The sequence below is a fragment of the Dasypus novemcinctus genome, chromosome 7 (genome assembly GCF_030445035.2).
Source record: "Dasypus novemcinctus isolate mDasNov1 chromosome 7, mDasNov1.1.hap2, whole genome shotgun sequence".
In the NCBI taxonomy this organism is placed as follows: domain Eukaryota; kingdom Metazoa; phylum Chordata; class Mammalia; order Cingulata; family Dasypodidae; genus Dasypus; species Dasypus novemcinctus.
The window spans coordinates 72,744,074-72,761,142 of record NC_080679.1 but is presented as its reverse complement, the minus strand read 5'-3'; the positions used below and the strand labels follow the sequence as shown (position 1 = coordinate 72,761,142).

General features: G+C 43.3%; 2 long non-coding RNA genes across 2 annotated transcripts; both read right to left on the bottom strand.

Moving 5' to 3' along the window:
• Nucleotides 1-1,092: 1,092 nt before the first annotated feature.
• Nucleotides 1,093-3,394, bottom strand: LOC131279187 (uncharacterized). The gene is made up of 2 exons (XR_009186556.1): nucleotides 3,145-3,394; nucleotides 1,093-1,316 (listed from the first exon to the last, which is right to left on the bottom strand). It is a non-coding gene; the product is annotated as an uncharacterized lncRNA (long non-coding RNA).
• Nucleotides 3,395-9,365: 5,971 nt separating this feature from the next.
• Nucleotides 9,366-15,937, bottom strand: LOC131279186 (uncharacterized). The gene is made up of 3 exons (XR_009186555.2): nucleotides 15,589-15,937; nucleotides 12,639-12,768; nucleotides 9,366-10,138 (listed from the first exon to the last, which is right to left on the bottom strand). It is a non-coding gene; the product is annotated as an uncharacterized lncRNA (long non-coding RNA).
• Nucleotides 15,938-17,069: the final 1,132 nt, after the last annotated feature.

Sequence of the window (17,069 nt, the reverse complement as noted above, 5' to 3'; positions counted from 1 at the left end):
ACCCACAGGTTCTATGGCCATGGCAGATGGAGGTCAGTGCCATGTCAGTTGGCCCTACCTTGGAGTTTGTGTTTCTATGTGATAGAGCTGGATTCAGATGTGATCTTTGTCCACAAGTCTCTCCTGTTACTTTTACCAGAACTGTAATTGGTGCTGGGGTTTAATATATACCCAGGGGACCTGAATCTCTGGACTGACCATGTGATAGCCAGGCCCTGAGCCTCAACAGACTTGCAACTCCTACACTCTGGTTTATTGGACTTACCCCACTCAGCTAACATGGAGTTGAAGAAGGTCAACCACCACACCAGGGAGCCAAGAGTGCCTACAGCTGGAAGCAGGAGAGTTGCATCCTGCATCCATGTGGAATCTAAGCCCCCTCTTGATATAGATATGGAGTGGACACAACCATTCTAGGGTCCACAGGATGGAGGAATAGAGTATGGATTAGAGTGGACTTACTGATATTCTATTCATGAACTACTGTGATTAGTAATTGAAGAAGATGTGGCATTGGTGTGGAGAAAGTGGCCATGGTGGCTGCTGGGGGTAGGAAGTGGGAGGAAGAGATGTGATGTGGGGGCATTTTCGGGACTTGGAGTTGTCCTGGGTGGTGCTGCAGGGACAGTTACCAGACATTGTATGTCCTCCCATGGCCCACTGGGTGGACTGTGGGAGAGTGTGGGCTATGATGTGGACCATTGACCACGAGGTGCAGCGGTGCTCAGAGATGTATTCAACAAGTGCAATGAATGTCTCATGATGATGGAGGAGGTTGTTATGGGGGGAGGAGTGGGGTGAGGGCGTGGGGGGTATATGGGGACCTCATATTTTTTGAATGTAACATTAAAAAAATAAATAAAGACAAAAGTAAATAAATAAAAGAAACCATATAAATGTGGAACCATTTGGACCCAATATTGTAACTAAGTGGAAAGCAGATGAACACATGGACACGACTGTCACAGACTGCAGCAGGGATAACAAAATATTGAGTTAAAAAGAATGTGACCATGTTAAATAAATGGGCTAAGGGAGTAGTCTTCTCAAATAAAAAGTTCAACAGAAAAAAAAATATACTTGCTCCTAGAGTACAAGTTTCCAAGGATGGATAATAGATTTTATCTTTATGTATTATTACTGGCAAGTAAAGAGTTACGGTTCTTGTCAAAGTCATGGTCGCAGATGGGGACTCTGGGACTAGAGAGCCTCAGATAGCTTGTCCACAGGGCCACAGAGCCACCAGGGTAATTGGAACAGGTTGGTAGGTAGTCCCGTATTCTTCCATTCTTCTCTTGTTGAGTTTGGCAGGGAAGCTTTAGAAAGTAGGACAGACAATTCAGAATTAGAGAACTAGAAGTATGTAAGCAGGCTGTAGGGGAGAGAAAAACATATTTACAGAGGAGGAGTTGCAGCATTTACGAGTGAGTAGGTACTTAAGAGTTAAAGACTTTCTCTTAAACACTATTCTAACTTTCAGGTAGAAAACAGAAATAAGAAATATTCAGCACAGTTATCTAAATAAATCATTTTTTACTATTAAAAAAAAACACCAAACTAGGTGAGGATCTCATAGAAAGCAATTGTACCTTTCTAATTGCTCACTCTTGTTGAAAGTATAACAGTGACATCTATACTACCTTCACCATCCATCCAGTACAGTGTGCTAAGTGAAGTCACAGAACTGGCAGGAAGGAAAAGGCCTTTGCAATGTCAGCCCCATTTCAATGATGGAAATGTGACACCTTCCAAGGAAAATAGAATGTAATTTGTTTTTTGATATGTGGAGATAAATGCAATATGATGAATGACCATTCCTATAGAATCTTGACAGGTTTCAACTATGAAGTTTTATTCAAGCAAGTGAATAAAACCTGAGATGGAAAAGAGGAAAACATTTATGCAGCTAGTTTACAAAGATGATGCTGTTTGTTCTTTTATCCCAGTATCCTAGATTCCATGTCAGAAAACTTTTTTTTGTTCCTAGGACAATGACATTAGAATTAAGATTCTTTTTTGTATATATGAATTCACAAGGCCACCCAAAGTAGCAGTAAGAACAAATAAATTTGTTGCATACTTCATACTTGGGTTTTCCCAGAATTTTATTGCCTTTGGAAACAGCATACCTCTAGATCTTAAAACAGCAGTGGGAAATACGTATGATACTTAAGGAAATACATATATGTAATGAAGCATAAACATACATAACTTCTGAAATCTATTCATAACATGAACACATGATGGGTTCTAATTTTACTCTTTGCTCAGCCATTTGTTCTGGAAATGTAATCAATGACATAAAAAATATTGAGGTTTTGTAGAGAAATAGACCTCATCACCAAGAAATGAAAGGTGAGATCACCTGAAGAAGCAATGATAAAATGGTGACTTGCTATTTAAAGTGGAGACAATGGGATGAGAGATAAAACAAAGAATAAAACAAGAAAGTGTACAATATTGGAATCTTTACCAAAAAACATGTTTGGTATGTATAGATATAGCTGTACAGTGCTTAAAAGAATCAGACGAGGCAATGTCTATCAAATACTCGTAAACCACAAAGCACTGTACAAATGTGTCATTACTTGTATTACTATTGCATTTTATGAGGAGAAAGAAAAAATAACTATAATGAATATATTTTCTATAAGGTGCGTCCCATTCACACACCTTTTACAACCTCATCAATTTTCATGTAAACTTCATTGTTAGACTGATCCTTCCATGCTTTAAGTAAACTGTTCATTTGTCCTGTTTTGATGTTTTAAGTTTCTAGTTATTACTACTTTTTTTTTTTTCCTCTTTTTATTTACACGGGAGCACTCCACAGTCTATTACTACTTTTATCGTCTATCCCCAGTAAAGATTAAGAGAGGCATAACATCATGACATGAGGGTGAAAAGAGAAACATTTTAAAGGCATAAGGGAAAAAGGAGTAAATATAGGAGAGAACAGCAAAATTATTAACAGAAAACTGAAATTCAAAACAGTTTATCATTTAGTTAATTCAACCAACAAGTTGAATTAAATGCCAGCTAAATGTTGGGCATTACTAAGGGCTGGGATTCCAGAAATGAAAAAGACAAGGAAATGAAATGTTCATTACTGTCTAGGGTTGCTTGAAGGAAAATGATGCTTACCTGAAGCAGACAAAATTGACTATGACCAGCTTAGAGTATCTTGACTAATACGTTTTCTTGTAGAGGGGATTCTTTCAGCTTCATGCATGACCTCGAGACAGCCAGAGGTACTGTTTCCACACAAGATGTGATGTTGGGTCACTGGTGAAATGGTTGATCATGTGTCAGTAGCAGTAGTTAGGTGTACTTTGATAGGTTTTTTTTTTTTTTTGCCATCATGTCAAAAAAATATACAGTATTGAGAAATACACATCACTTATTTTGAAAAATGGACAATCCTATCCTAGTCAATGAACTGAAGGAGTGGCATCAAGAGTGTAATAGTGACTTACTGGAGGATGAGGAGACATGACAGAAATCATTCATTTATGGGAGCCACAGAACAAATGGGGAGTAGAAACTGCTGTCGTTGGTCTGAGGTTATGAAACATGTTTAACACAGCCAGGCTACATTGATAATAGCTAAGAACACTTATCTGGCAATTGATCTATAAGTTTGAGAAAGAAGATTTTTTTTAGCAAAGACATGAATAATCCAATGTTGTAAGTTCCTATCTAGGTCATGGAGTTTCGGAAAGGCAACATAAGAAAAGGGCAAAAGGCCTAGTATCTGCAAAATGCTACCGAGGGAGTGGGTGTCCACCTAGGGCTTGGGTGGGTGGGTGGCAGCATTCATTACCCTGGTGAATTTATATGGCCCAAAGACTGACCTGCAGTTTTGCAAGCTTAAAACCTGATTTTTTAAATGATATACTGCGGTCACCAGTCGGGCTGAAGTGTGGTTTGCTGGCCTGGCGGGGGAGCAGCCGCGGTAGGCCAAGCCGCTGCCCCCATAATAGGGTGGCTGGTCGGACTCACTGCCACCCCTGAAAGGAACTCGGCATGGGTGCAGAGTGCCCTCGGGTCTCCCCTTCTCGGCAGCCATGCTTCCGCGGCCGCCCCTCCTCCCGGATGGCGCCACCCGATGCCTGTGGGGCAGCACCCTTCTTCTTCTTTCTCCCTGCACAGGCGCAGGGCGGAAAATTCCAGTCTGCCCTTTTCCCTTCCCCCGACAGCAGCAACAGCCAGGTGTGGGCGGAAAAATCCAGTCTGCCCTTTTCCCTCCCCCGACAGCAGCAACAGCAGGGCGTGGGCGGAAAAATCCAGCCCACCCTTTTCCCTTCCCCCGACAGCAGCAACAGCCAGGCGTGGGCGGGAAACTCAAGTCTGCCCTCAACCCCAGCAACAGCAGCCACCAATCCCTAAACCCTGCCCCTTCCCCCAGCAACAGCAACAGCCAATCCCTAACCACCACCCCTCCCCCATCCAGTACCGCCCACTGACCTTTCACCGGCAACCAATCAGAACAGGGCGTGGCTTCGACCAATCAGCCTTCCCCAGCCCCTATAAAACTGTTGCCTCTCCCTCAATAAAGTGGACTTGCATGTTTACCTTGTCTCCGCGGTAGTTCTTCTGCCGTGCGCCCTCCAGTCCTGAGAGCCCCCGACAAGGGCCTGGCCTCCCTTGTCCCCAGTTCGTCGCCTGCTTCTCCGGGCGACCCCTTCGTCGCCTGCTTCTCCGGGCGACCCCTTCGTCGCCGGCTTCGCCGGGCGACCCCGTCAGCCGAACCGCGCAACCCCTTGTGAGACCGATCCCTCGTCTGCTGCCGGACCGACCCCTCGTCCCAAGCGGGACTGACCCCTCGTCCAGAGCTGGACCGACCCCTCGTTCGCAGCCAGACCCCACCTCTACCAACCGAGCAAGCCGCCGCAGTTGGCGCCCAACGTGGGGCAAGGCAACCCCACCACAGCACAACATGGGGCAAGGCAACTCCACCACAGCCTCACTCCATAACCTGGCGCGCCCCCCCGCTCTCTTCTCACCGTGGGACTTCTCTCGTGCAACATTGCTGCTACCTGAGCCTTGGCTACCTCATACGATCCACGGCGGTCTGGGAGAATCGCTGGATGGCTTTCTCCTTCCATGTCGGGGGCTTATACCGACCCGCTATGATTAAGAGGAGCCTTGGATTTCTCGGGAGCGCGCGCTTGCACGTCTGAAGTAATCCTACCACAGCCCTACGCCCTCCTCTCTTCTCACCTTGAGACTTCTCTCGTGCAACATTGCTGCTACCTGAGCCTTGGCTACCTCATACGATCCACGGCGGTCTGGGAGAATCGCTGGATGGCTTTCTCCTTCCATGTCGGGGGCTTATACCGACCCGCTATGATTAAGAGGAGCCTTGGATTTCTCGGGAGCGCACGCTTGCACGTCTGAAGTAATCCTACCACAGCCCTACGCCCTCCTATCTTCTCACCTTGGGACTTCTCTCATGCAACATTGCTGCTACCTGAGCCTTGGCTACCTCATATGATCCACGGCGGTCTGGGAGAATCGCTGGATGGCTTTCTCCTTCCATGTCGGGGGTTTATACCGACCCGCTATGATTAAGAGGAGCCTTGGATTTCTCGGGAGTGCGCGCTTGCACGTCTGAAGTAACCCTACCACAGCCCTACACTCTCCTCTCTTTTCACCCCTATCTTTTCGCTCTGCATTGCTGCTCCTGAACCTTGGTGACCTCATATGATCCACGGCGGTCTGGGAGAATCACTGGATGGCTTTCTCCTTCCATGTCGGGGGCTTACACCGACCCGCTATGATTAAGAGGCGCCAATAAAACTCTCAGGAGCACGTGCCTGAGCACCTCCACCCCTGCCTTCACCTCTGCCTCTTCCCTTCTGCGCTTGCTCCCCTTTGCCTTGCTCCACTGCTCGTCGTCCCGCCCTCCCCTCGTCGGGGCCTTCTCTTGGCCCGCGACCACCGTCGGAGCCCCACCGGCTCCGACCCCTCGTCTCACCTCGGCTCCCATCGCCGCGCTCTCAAGGTAAGGGCCCCTTTTCTTATCGGCTCCAAAAGGCCATTAGCAATGGGTAACATCCTATCTGCTAAGCAAGCCCCACAAGTTCGGGCTCTTGCCGGTCTCCTAGACACTCACCGGTGTAAGATCTCTTTGAAACAGCTTCAAGTGTACTGGGACCTTCTTCTCCCCTTTAATCCGTGGCTTACCACTTGTCAGCTTTGGGACCCGGACACCTATACTCGCCTTATAGATAGGGTCACTTTTGCTGTGGAGCAGGAAGGTAAAAGATTCCCTCCTGGCTTATTACAGGCAACATAAAGTCCAGAAAAAATCTTGAAGGGTATAATCTATGATATGCTATATAAAAAAAGATTTAAAAGCAGCTATACCAAGAAAGTAAGAATTATGAGTCAACTGTAAATAAATTATATATTTCTGTTAATGTGTTGTAATTGTTCTGTGTTTGTCTGTCTGTTCGTTCAATGTCAACGTATATTATGATACCTCCGGACGGTAAATATAAATTACTAGAAATCTTTAAAAGAGCTCTATTCAAATGGCCAAAAATTAAATAAGCGCTTATATTAATACTTAAGTTTATTATATTAATACATAAGTTTAAATGTTAATAAGATATCTACAATTTAAAAAAAATTGTAAGTCTTAATTAACAAAATTAACTGTACATCTTCATAAAAAGTTGTTCTTGCCTAGATTAAAATGAATAACTTATTTTTCTTCACAGGATAATATAAAGAATGTAAAACTTATATGAATATTAAAAAGGTTAAAAGTTTGTAAAAATGCTAACGGAAATGTAATAAGTTTTGCAAAAAGACGTATTTTGTCCTAAAGTAGGATGGCTAATTTTTCATAAACTCTTGAAATTTAATTTGCATGCGGCAAGTGTAAAAGGTATTGTGATAACTTTATGTAAGGGAATGTGTTCTGTAAAGATAAAATTTATCTTCAATAGTTTACAATAAGGTATTAAATGGCTAATTCCAAAAGGTCATTCTTAAATATATATATGTAAAACTAAATTGATGATAATAATAATAAAAGGTAATTTTATAACAGGAAAGATTAACAGCAACCAAGCTCCCCTGCCAACTTGCTTTTAGGAAACGGTTTCTAATATTGCATGCTACTAAGTATTTAAAGAAAAGTTATTCTTAAGGAAACAGAGGATGATTTTGTCTTTGCAGCCATTGTCTACTTAGCAACACCCCTCGCTATCGGCCTAGCCACTGTTGCGCCGGACGATTGAAACCTTAAACAAAGACTCCTCCTCACTGTCATCTTCCTATCTATCGTTACTATATTTACTGCCCTCATTCTCCTTTGTTTATAAAGCAGTCTCCTACAAACCACAAAGCTTCTGTCTTAAACATACCATTCTCAACCCTATCCTCTAAATGATCTTCTCACTTCCCCCACAGCCTTTAATACTCTATTTCTTTCTCATAACCTTTGCTTTCTTGATAATATTTTCCGCCATCTGTCTAGCCACTACCACCCCAGAAGATTGTAACCATGGCCCCCCATGCCGCCATCGCTCTCAAGCAGCTCCAGCCCCGCGAAACGGCCCGCAACCTGCTTTCCCCGGCCTGCGGCCTGCTTTCTAGCATCTAATAACGTTTCTGCTTTTAACAGCTCCCCATACTTCTGCGGAGCTTCCTCCTGTCTCGACCTCACTCCTCTTCTCAGCCATCCAAAGCGTCCTTTCTCGTCCCCCGCCCCCCTCCTTTTTTCGCTTGAACCCCTACTGCGTTGCAGATTGGGCCGCCCCATGTCGGCCCGCCCCATTAACATCGGCCTCTCTCGCACCCGTGAAGACTTTGGCCTTCTTATTGTCCTCGCCTACGTCTCCACCACTCCCGACGCTGCCGCCACCACCGTCGCTGGTGCCCTGATGCAACTTGTCCTCACCACTGCGATCCTCCAGACCATCACACAGTCTGCCTCTGCCGCTCTTCGCCACCAAGAAGAGATCAACCACCTGTAATGCGCTATCATCCTGGACTTTTAACAACAGATAGACCTTATAGCCACCGAGATCAACGGGAATTGGACATTGGCCACCCTTGCTTGCAACGGCAAGATACCGCCCCCCAAATTGTACATTTGTATCCCCGTCATACTCACCTCCCTCTTCAGCCCCACTTCCCTCATTGCTTACTGCCTCTTGGGCCTCGGCTACTTGTTGCTGCTGCCATCCTGGCCCTTATTTGAAAAGAAGGGGGAAATGCGGTCACCAGTCGGGCTGAAGTGTGGTTTGCTGGCCTGGCGGGGGAGCAGCCGCGGTAGGCCAAGCCGCTGCCCCCATAATAGGGTGGCTGGTCGGACTCACTGCCACCCCTGAAAGGAACTCGGCATGGGCGCAGAGTGCCCTCGGGTCTCCCCTTCTCGGCAGCCATGCTTCCGCGGCCGCCCCTCCTCCCGGATGGCGCCACCCGATGCCTGTGGGGCAGCACCCTTCTTCTTCTTTCTCCCTGCGCAGGCGCAGGGCGGAAAATTCCAGTCTGCCCTTTTCCCTTCCCCCGACAGCAGCAACAGCCAGGTGTGGGCGGAAAAATCCAGCCCACCCTTTTCCCTTCCCCCGACAGCAGCAACAGCCAGGCGTGGGCGGGAAACTCAAGTCTGCCCTCAACCCCAGCAACAGCAGCCACCAATCCCTAAACCCTGCCCCTTCCCCCAGCAACAGCGACAGCCAATCCCTAACCACCACCCCTCCCCCATCCAGTACTGCCCACTGACCTTTCACCGGCAACCAATCAGAACAGGGCGTGGCTTCGACCAATCAGCCTTCCCCAGCCCCTATAAAACTGTTGCCTCTCCCTCAATAAAGTGGACTTGCGTGTTTACCTTGTCTCCGCGGTAGTTCTTCTGCCGTGCGCCCTCCAGTCCTGAGAGCCCCCGACAAGGGCCTGGCCTCCCTTGTCCCCAGTTCGTCGCCTGCTTCTCCGGGCGACCCCTTCGTCGCCGGCTTCGCCGGGCGACCCCGTCAGCCGAACCGCGCAACCCCTTGTGAGACCGATCCCTCGTCTGCTGCCGAACCGACCCCTCGTCCCAAGTGGGACTGACCCCTCGTCCCAAGTGGGACCGACCCCTCATCCGCAGCCAGACCCCACCTCTACCGACTGAGCAAGCCGCCGCAATATACCAACATGGATTTATGTCTTAGGAGTAAGCTCATAGTAGACAAGTTCATGAGAGCAATGTATAAAACCAGAGCTAACACTTTACTAGTTTTATTGATAGGGGATATATAGCTGTCCCTGAAGTGGATCTTTTCAAGTCTAGAAGATCTACCCATTTTTTTTTTCCCTCTAGGAAGTCAAATAAAAATCAGAAGGTGGTTGAATCAAAACAAAAGGAGTTCAAAGAATCAAACGTTTTTATCAGGTCAGTTTAACGTGATACAACCCATTTGCACTAGAAATGACCTTGCCCAATGTTTCTGGAAATCCAAAGGCCTTGGCCTGAAATTCCCTGCCATGGACAGTGCTAACTGATTTTTGTCTCTGAGAGTCCTTTTCCTTTGCTTCCACTGTTAACCAAACCCCTCTGATTTATAAATAGTCAGGCGGTAAGACATAAGCTGAATTTGGAGAGTTGCATGAGAATACAATGTTTAAGAGGAAACGTTTATGTATGCCCTGGAGCACACACGTATAATTGTTTATGTCATTTGGAGGTGATTTTGTTGAACAATTCCCCCGAGTCACTCTGACACGTAAGTCATGTGGCACTTGGAAAATGGATTAGACACTGGTTATCTAGAATTGATATCAAGACCTCACTTGTTATTAATGAAAAATCCTGAACTGTGTGCCCCAGGCGATCATGCCTTCAATCAGGGAGTCTCTTGTGCTCAAGTTAGCAAAAAATTGAAAGCACACACTGAAATTGAGTTGGGAAAAGATGATGGAATAAGGAGAGTCTATAACATTAGTAAAAGGTCAAGAGTCTCAGTAGAAAAAGTGTCTTCCATTGCGATATTTGTTGATGTTCAGCCAAGTATTTCTTGAATTCTTTTCTTAGCCTCCTGCATCCCAGTCCTTGCAGTTGAGAATCTTAAACATGGTGTGAAACGTCTGGCCTCCACCTCACAGTGCTAACTGAGAGAAGATGATTTGTAAAATTGGCTCTCTGAAAGAAGAACAATGAGGCAGTGTGAAGAAGAATGTAAGGCAAAGATACTTCTGTTTCTAAAAGCTTTAGGCCAAACCGTGAAGAGTTCCAGGAAGAAAGATTTCCTCTTGGAAAGCCTTCCTTCATGTTCACCCTGAGCCCTTAAGTAAGCATTTCAGGTACCACAAAGACATTAGCCAGTGTATTAAATCTAATGAATCCTGGCACGGCTCAGCCGCCTAGGAGGAGTCAAATCCAGGAATCAGAGAGCCAGCCAAATTAACCCAAATGCTAAGCAGGCCCTATTGTTATTATGCATATGAAGCTGTGGAGTTTGAAATTCCTCTTCCAGAAGCATATTTTATTGCATTATCTCCCCCACAGAGCCCGGCTTTATTCTTTCTTAGGAGGCATTTCTCCCAAAGCATGAAGAGAAGGGGCTGCTGCCCCAAAGAGTGACGTTGACAGCAGGGAAAAGAGAATTGATGGAACTGAAGCTGGGGGTCAGGGGGGATTATAGAACGAGTGTACATAGGTGAGGATTTACTCCTATTTAATTGTATACAACCTAACAATTTACAGCAAGTGGGAGGGGGAGAAAAACCTTCTTCTTTCGGCCTTTTTTTCTTTTGTACTGGTCAGGCCTTATGGGAGTGATAAATTTAATTTTATCAACAAAATGCAGAATACTCAAAGAAAGCTCAAGGGAGAATTGTTGCAATAAGTGTCCTCCAAGGTGTATGGAGGGGCATTTCCCAAATTCTCTACTGACACCAACAGAGCTACTATTCTGTTCAGCCATCAAGACTTGAGTCTTTTCACTTGTCTCTTCTTTAACTCCTAATTTCAATCAACCCATCTCCAATTCCAACTGAAATTTCTTTCACTGTTTCTTTAAGTTGGCCCTTCCTGTTCACTTTCATCTACCCCAGTTACTGCAATGTAGGAATACCCATGATGGCAGTTGAGTAGGTCAATGGTAATTGATTCTGGTCTCTGGATCTATTTTACCCTAATTTCAACTTCAAACATCATTTTTATTATACCACTTTTCTAAAGTAGCTCTCTTTATGGCCTTTGGTGGTGCATCTAAATTTCTCGGTCTAAATATCTCTGCTAATTTAGTAGTTTACTATCTTCAAAATTCATTAATAGGTATCACTTGTAATCATCATAAAGAATATGTGGATCCCAAATAGGATGCACTTCTGGAATTGGGAATAAGGTTATGAAGAACCATGATACCTAAGGTGAAGAATTTACACAGCAAAATGTCTTTAGCAGTCTTTGGAAATCATCCTGAATTAATCTTGTAAGAAGGCAATTATATTACAGATGAGATTAGAGTATCTCTTCAAAATTCTCCAGTCTGAAATGGACTAAAAAATAAAATAAGATACAATCTTACAGTATAATATAGCACAAGTTAACATACTGCCAGGGGGACGTTAAACAGAATGGATGGTCAGTGAATTATGTTCCTGATCCTCTGATTCTACATGGCTGCTATATGTTCTTAGACTGAAATACCCCCATCTATAATCTGGGATAGGGGAGAAATATCTCTCAAGGGCAAACAGCTCCCTTTGCCAAAGTCTGAGTTTGCCACATGACTTTGGCTATACTCTCGCTTGACCTTTTGAGTGTCCTTCTCACTGGGAGGTAGTGGCCCATTCACATGACAGGTGTTTTCCCCAGGTCAGAAATTGGAAGCTGGTTCCCCAGTTCATAATGAATCTCTTATAATTTTATTTAGAAGGATCTTTTATAGGCTAATCAACCTTGTATGAAGTAAGACAACTATAGCTACAAAATTGAAACTGAAGATACTGATCTAGATGCAAACTTCTGGCCCAGGATAACTATGGACCTCTAAGTCAAGCACTCTATACAAAATCTGTAAGGACCCGTATGCTTGTTCTTAAAAAACATTTGTGTTCATAAAGATTACCTGAGGAGCTGGTTAAAAATGCAGACTCTTGGCCCCGACCCAGGGATTCTGAAGCAGATGGTGCGCTTCTTCACTTTGAGAAACACTTCTCTACATAAACCCTTTCATCTAGCTAAAGTGGTTTGGTACTTTTTTTGTCTGCAAATCACTCATTTTTGAGGACATAGCTTTGCATGTGACTGTATCAGAACTTACTCTAGATCAGGAATTGCAAATGTAAAACAAGCATACTGCAACTCTCTCCTGCCAAAACTGTGCAGCTCTCCTTAATTGATTCCAACACTTTTTCCTACTCATTCCAGATACAGTCTCAGAATCCTTCTCAAAACTTGTCTCCAGAAGCTACTACCAATTATAGGGTTTGGCATGTGAATCAAACTAATTTGCCATCCTTGTTCTAAACTAGACAGTAGTTCCTTATCCCATTGTGTGGCACAGAGTAGATATTCAATATTTTTTCCCTTTCTCTTCACATTAGTTAGAGAAGACTATCAATATCTCCTAGTCCCTGGCCTGCAAACAAATAAATATATTAATACATGTGAAGTCCTACTAGAGTCCATCTACCTCTGTGATTCCGATCATCCCCAGGATAACCAAGAGAGCCCTTCAATCCCTCATTCTCTGTTTGGAAGGGTGATCTCTAAGGCCAGAAGGAGCTTTGTTCCTAGTGGCATGGTCACTCCAGACGTTCAACCTGTAATAGAGGATACAAATAATGCCCAAAATGGATGTAATTAGAACAAGGCTCTGCAGAAAACCCCATACTCAGTTGTAGATATTTCATCTGTCTTTTCTTTTGAACCCTGGGAAAGTTCTTTGTGCATATATGCCCTCCCTTTTTTATCAAAAATAATTTGGAATTCTTACTTGAAAGAATGATATTAGTATTTGAATATAGAGACTTTCTGTGATTGGAAATGTTAGAATTTAAGAAATAATTAATATTGCAAGCTTAGTATTTTAGAAAAGTACAACTTAATGAAGTCTGGTGAAATAAACATAATCAGAAAATAAAAAGTTGAAATTTGCTAAACAAACCACACACCTCATTTCATATGTCAGAGAGCATTTGAAGATGTGGCAGAAGGTTTGTCATGCCTGATGTTTTTAGGAATTCTGACTAACTGTATTGAATGTGCATGATGGTGGAAATGTAAACATCGGCGGAACATTGTCTTGACTCCTCTCCCAAGAATCCTCAGAAGTCTCTGCTGCTGGGCTGTTGGCCCTGACCTTGACCACTGTATTGTCCTTCCCCTCAGCTCACATTTAGGTTGTTTCACTTTTCATTTCCACAGTCTGATTTATCCATGTCTTTATGGATTCAGCTATTTGTATTATTTTGAGATTTCTAACTAGTCATGCAAATATCTGACACAGTACTGGTACAAAAAAGATAAACTTGGCAAATATTTCATGATTTGTTCACTGATTTTTTAGAGGTTTTCAATGGGTTAAGAGGGAGAAAATGGCCTCTCTCTTCCAAGGCAAAGTGACAAGAGATTTCTTTCATTATGACACATAATGAAAAGGCAATATTCATCCATTGATATCAGATATTTTTATGCATTAAACACATGCACATACACACCAATATTATTTTCATGTAGCAAAGTAGATATAACATTTCCTTCAAGGAAATTGGACAGAGGCTATATTCTCAGTAGTTTTGTTCTCTATCTGCAAATAGTTTATGTGCACAGTGGTCATGATTCCAATTGGGATTAGAAGTACTGTTTATTTTCTCAGTTCAGCCTGATTTAATATATTCATTTTGAAAGTTCACATCCAATCATTTCTTAAAAAACCAAAAGGTAAAACAATCAAATTCATTAGTCTCATTATCAGCTCCTGGTCCTACTGTTACCAGGTCTACTTTGTTCTCAGTCTTACCATGAATTTAAGAGGAATAAAAAATGAAAGAAATGGCTGTACAGTTTTTTAAAAAAAGCTCTTTGAAATGAAACTTGATTTACAGCATCAAAGAATAACGACATTTTAGAAAGGCAATAGACCTCAGAAATCATCTAATCTAACTCCCTCATTTTATGCACACAGAAACTGAGATGCAGATTAAGTACATTGTTGGATGCTTCACCATTTGTGGTGTTACACACTGAACTACATAATTTCTTGACTTCTGTTCTCTTAACATAATTTCAAAGGACACTTAGGATTTATTCTTTCTCATCAGCTTTAGTCAAATTTGTCCACATCCTTAGGAGGCAGACCCAAAGGCTAACTGACTTGCCCAAAGTCAATAGATTCAAACAGGGACTTTCTTGATTACAAGAATTTTTAACACCTCAATTAAATGAGAGAACACATGCAAAGTATCCAGGATGGTATGTAGCAAATAGTAGATGCTCAATAAAGAGTTCTTTTATTTCTCTTTTGGCCTCAGTTCCAAAGCAGACCTTTGACATTTAATTATTCTTTTCAGTAGTTGTACTTTTTAAAATAGTGTTATTGGAACTGTAGATGTATCCTTTCTTCCCTTATAGTATTCTTTTGGCTGCAATTTATATTAGAGAAATATAGGCAGAGGGTGGATGTTGAGGTCTTGGAATCACAAGGTATTGAGAAAGATTCTACAAGACCCTATGGCACAGGGGTGTTAGTTACTCTTGTAGTTGAAAGACTGGGTTATAATTTGTGTTGAAGCTACATGGGTTTTCAGTGGCAGATTTTGTACATAACAGGGAGTTTCTGGATCTTGTTAGCTCAGGGCAAAAAGTCATGCTTTGGAGCAGTTACCCCAGCAGGAGGAGAAAAGATGATGGTTGGTAATTACATCAGTTTTGCACTGTTGAGCAGATGTTCTTGCAGATAGATTTTGGCTGGCATTTACAGAACATCACTGGTGATTCTCATGATAGTGTCAGAGCTGCTACAAGTGGAGGGAACTGCAGGTCTGTAAAACACTGTGAGAAGGAGGAGGAAGGAGGAAGATAGCAGTTTGGAAGTTAAAAAGCAACTGTTAAAGAGAAAGCTATCAAGATTTGCTTGGAGATGGTATCTTTGCTGAGTTGGATAATTAGATCTAATGCAGGTCTAATGACTTACTTTGCTCTTTGACTTTAAGAATAATTTTGTAGTCCATTTGTGTTTGAAAAAGGCAGATTGTTTCTTTTTAAAGAAAGGGACATTTCAGAAAACAAATGGGGGAGCTTAGCTTTGATTAGAACATAAAATTAAGCAGCAAGACCTCAACATACACAGGGTAATGGAAGGGCTGACCAAAGGAGATCCAGAAATGCTACCCATTTGGCTAGAAAATTCTGTCCAGCATCAAGTGGGGCTAAAACTGGGATGGTCAGCAATGGAACACTGCTGGATAACAAAGTGCCTTTAAAAGTAGAGGCAGTTTTTTACCTTCTGGCTTAAAAATCCTTCCAAAATTATCCTATCCATTTCTTTTCTTTTCTTTTTTTTTAAGATTGATTATTTTTCTTTATTTATTCTCTACCTCTCCCAGATGGTTCTCTTGTCTGTCTGTTCATTATTTACTCACCTTCTTCAGGAGGCACCAGGAACCAAACCTGGGACCTCCCACATGAAGGGAGAGTGCCTAACAGCCTGAGCCACATCCGCTCCCTGTGGGCTGTGACATCTGCTGGCTTGTGGCCTCTGCTTGTTGCAGCTAAGCTCATTGTGACAGGACAACTTCCTTTGTTGGTGTCATAGGTAACTGTATAAAGTGATAGGAATATATTTTGGTTTACTGACAGGGAACCTTAAATGAAAAAAAAATAAACCTTAATACATTTATACCTGCCTTGAAATCTGCACCATTTCCTTTTCCGGCCACAGGAATGCTGGCTTTAAGCACTGCCATCTTTGTGGTATGGGCTATCCTGGTGTAGCAGTTTGATATGGCTATGAATTCCAAAAATAGATATTGGATTATGTTTGTTAGCTGGTCTGTACTGGGTTGGGATTAAATTATGATTAGGGCTTTGATTGGGCCACATCAGTGGAGCGTTGAGTTCCCACCTCTTGGTGGGTGGGGATTCATAGATAAAAGGCATGGCAAAGGACAGAGTTGGAGATTTTGATGCTGGAGTCTTGAGCTGGAGCTCTGGGAGGTAAGCACACAGAGGAAAGAGAAGCAAGCCCCAGGAAGAGAGGACCTGAACCAGGAGAAGAACACACAGGAATAGAGATGACTCCTTAGACATGGCAGAAACCCCAGGGAGAGAGACAGGGCTGTTTGCCCAATAGTTTACAGCCGACTTTGTGGAGAGAGGCAAAGCCTAGAGACCCTCATAATCTACAGCTGACCTTGTAGAGAAAACAGAGATGCTGAGCCCAGAGAGAAGCAAGACCTGGGAAAAGAGTAACCCAGGAAGCCTGAATCCTCGCAGACGTTAGCAGCCATCTGCTCCAACACATGGAAATAGACTTTGGTGAGGGAAGTAACTTATGCTTTATGGCCTGGTATCTGTAAGCTCCTACCCCAAATAAATACTCTTTATAAAAACTAACAGGCTTCTGGTATTTTGCATCAGCACCCTTTTGGCTGACTAATACACCTGGGTAAATGATTCTTAAAAAGTGATTAAAAAAACAAAAAACACATCTACCTGAAATGGCAGACTTCACTTTCCTAAATGGAACTGACTATTCATCTGATCTGTCAACTTCTGAAGCAAATGTGGCAAAGGCAATGCTGAGTTTAGTCCAGAGGAGGTGAAGGGGACCCAGCAGCATTGCTGGCTTCTTAATCACTGCTCCTCAGTCCCTGGTGCAGAGTAGACACTCAATAAATGTCTGTTTTGTCAAGAGTGGGTGAGACACAGGGACTGAGGACAGAGGAGTAGAAGTGGAGAGGCTTCCCATAAGGAATATCTCGGGATATTCTTTACCTGTTCACATTATTTGACTGCCTCATCACATGCTCAGAAGGAAATGTAGTGAAAGAAGAAGGACATGACAAAGAAAAAACAAAATCATATCTAAGGTAATAGTAAAGACAACATGTAAATTAACTGT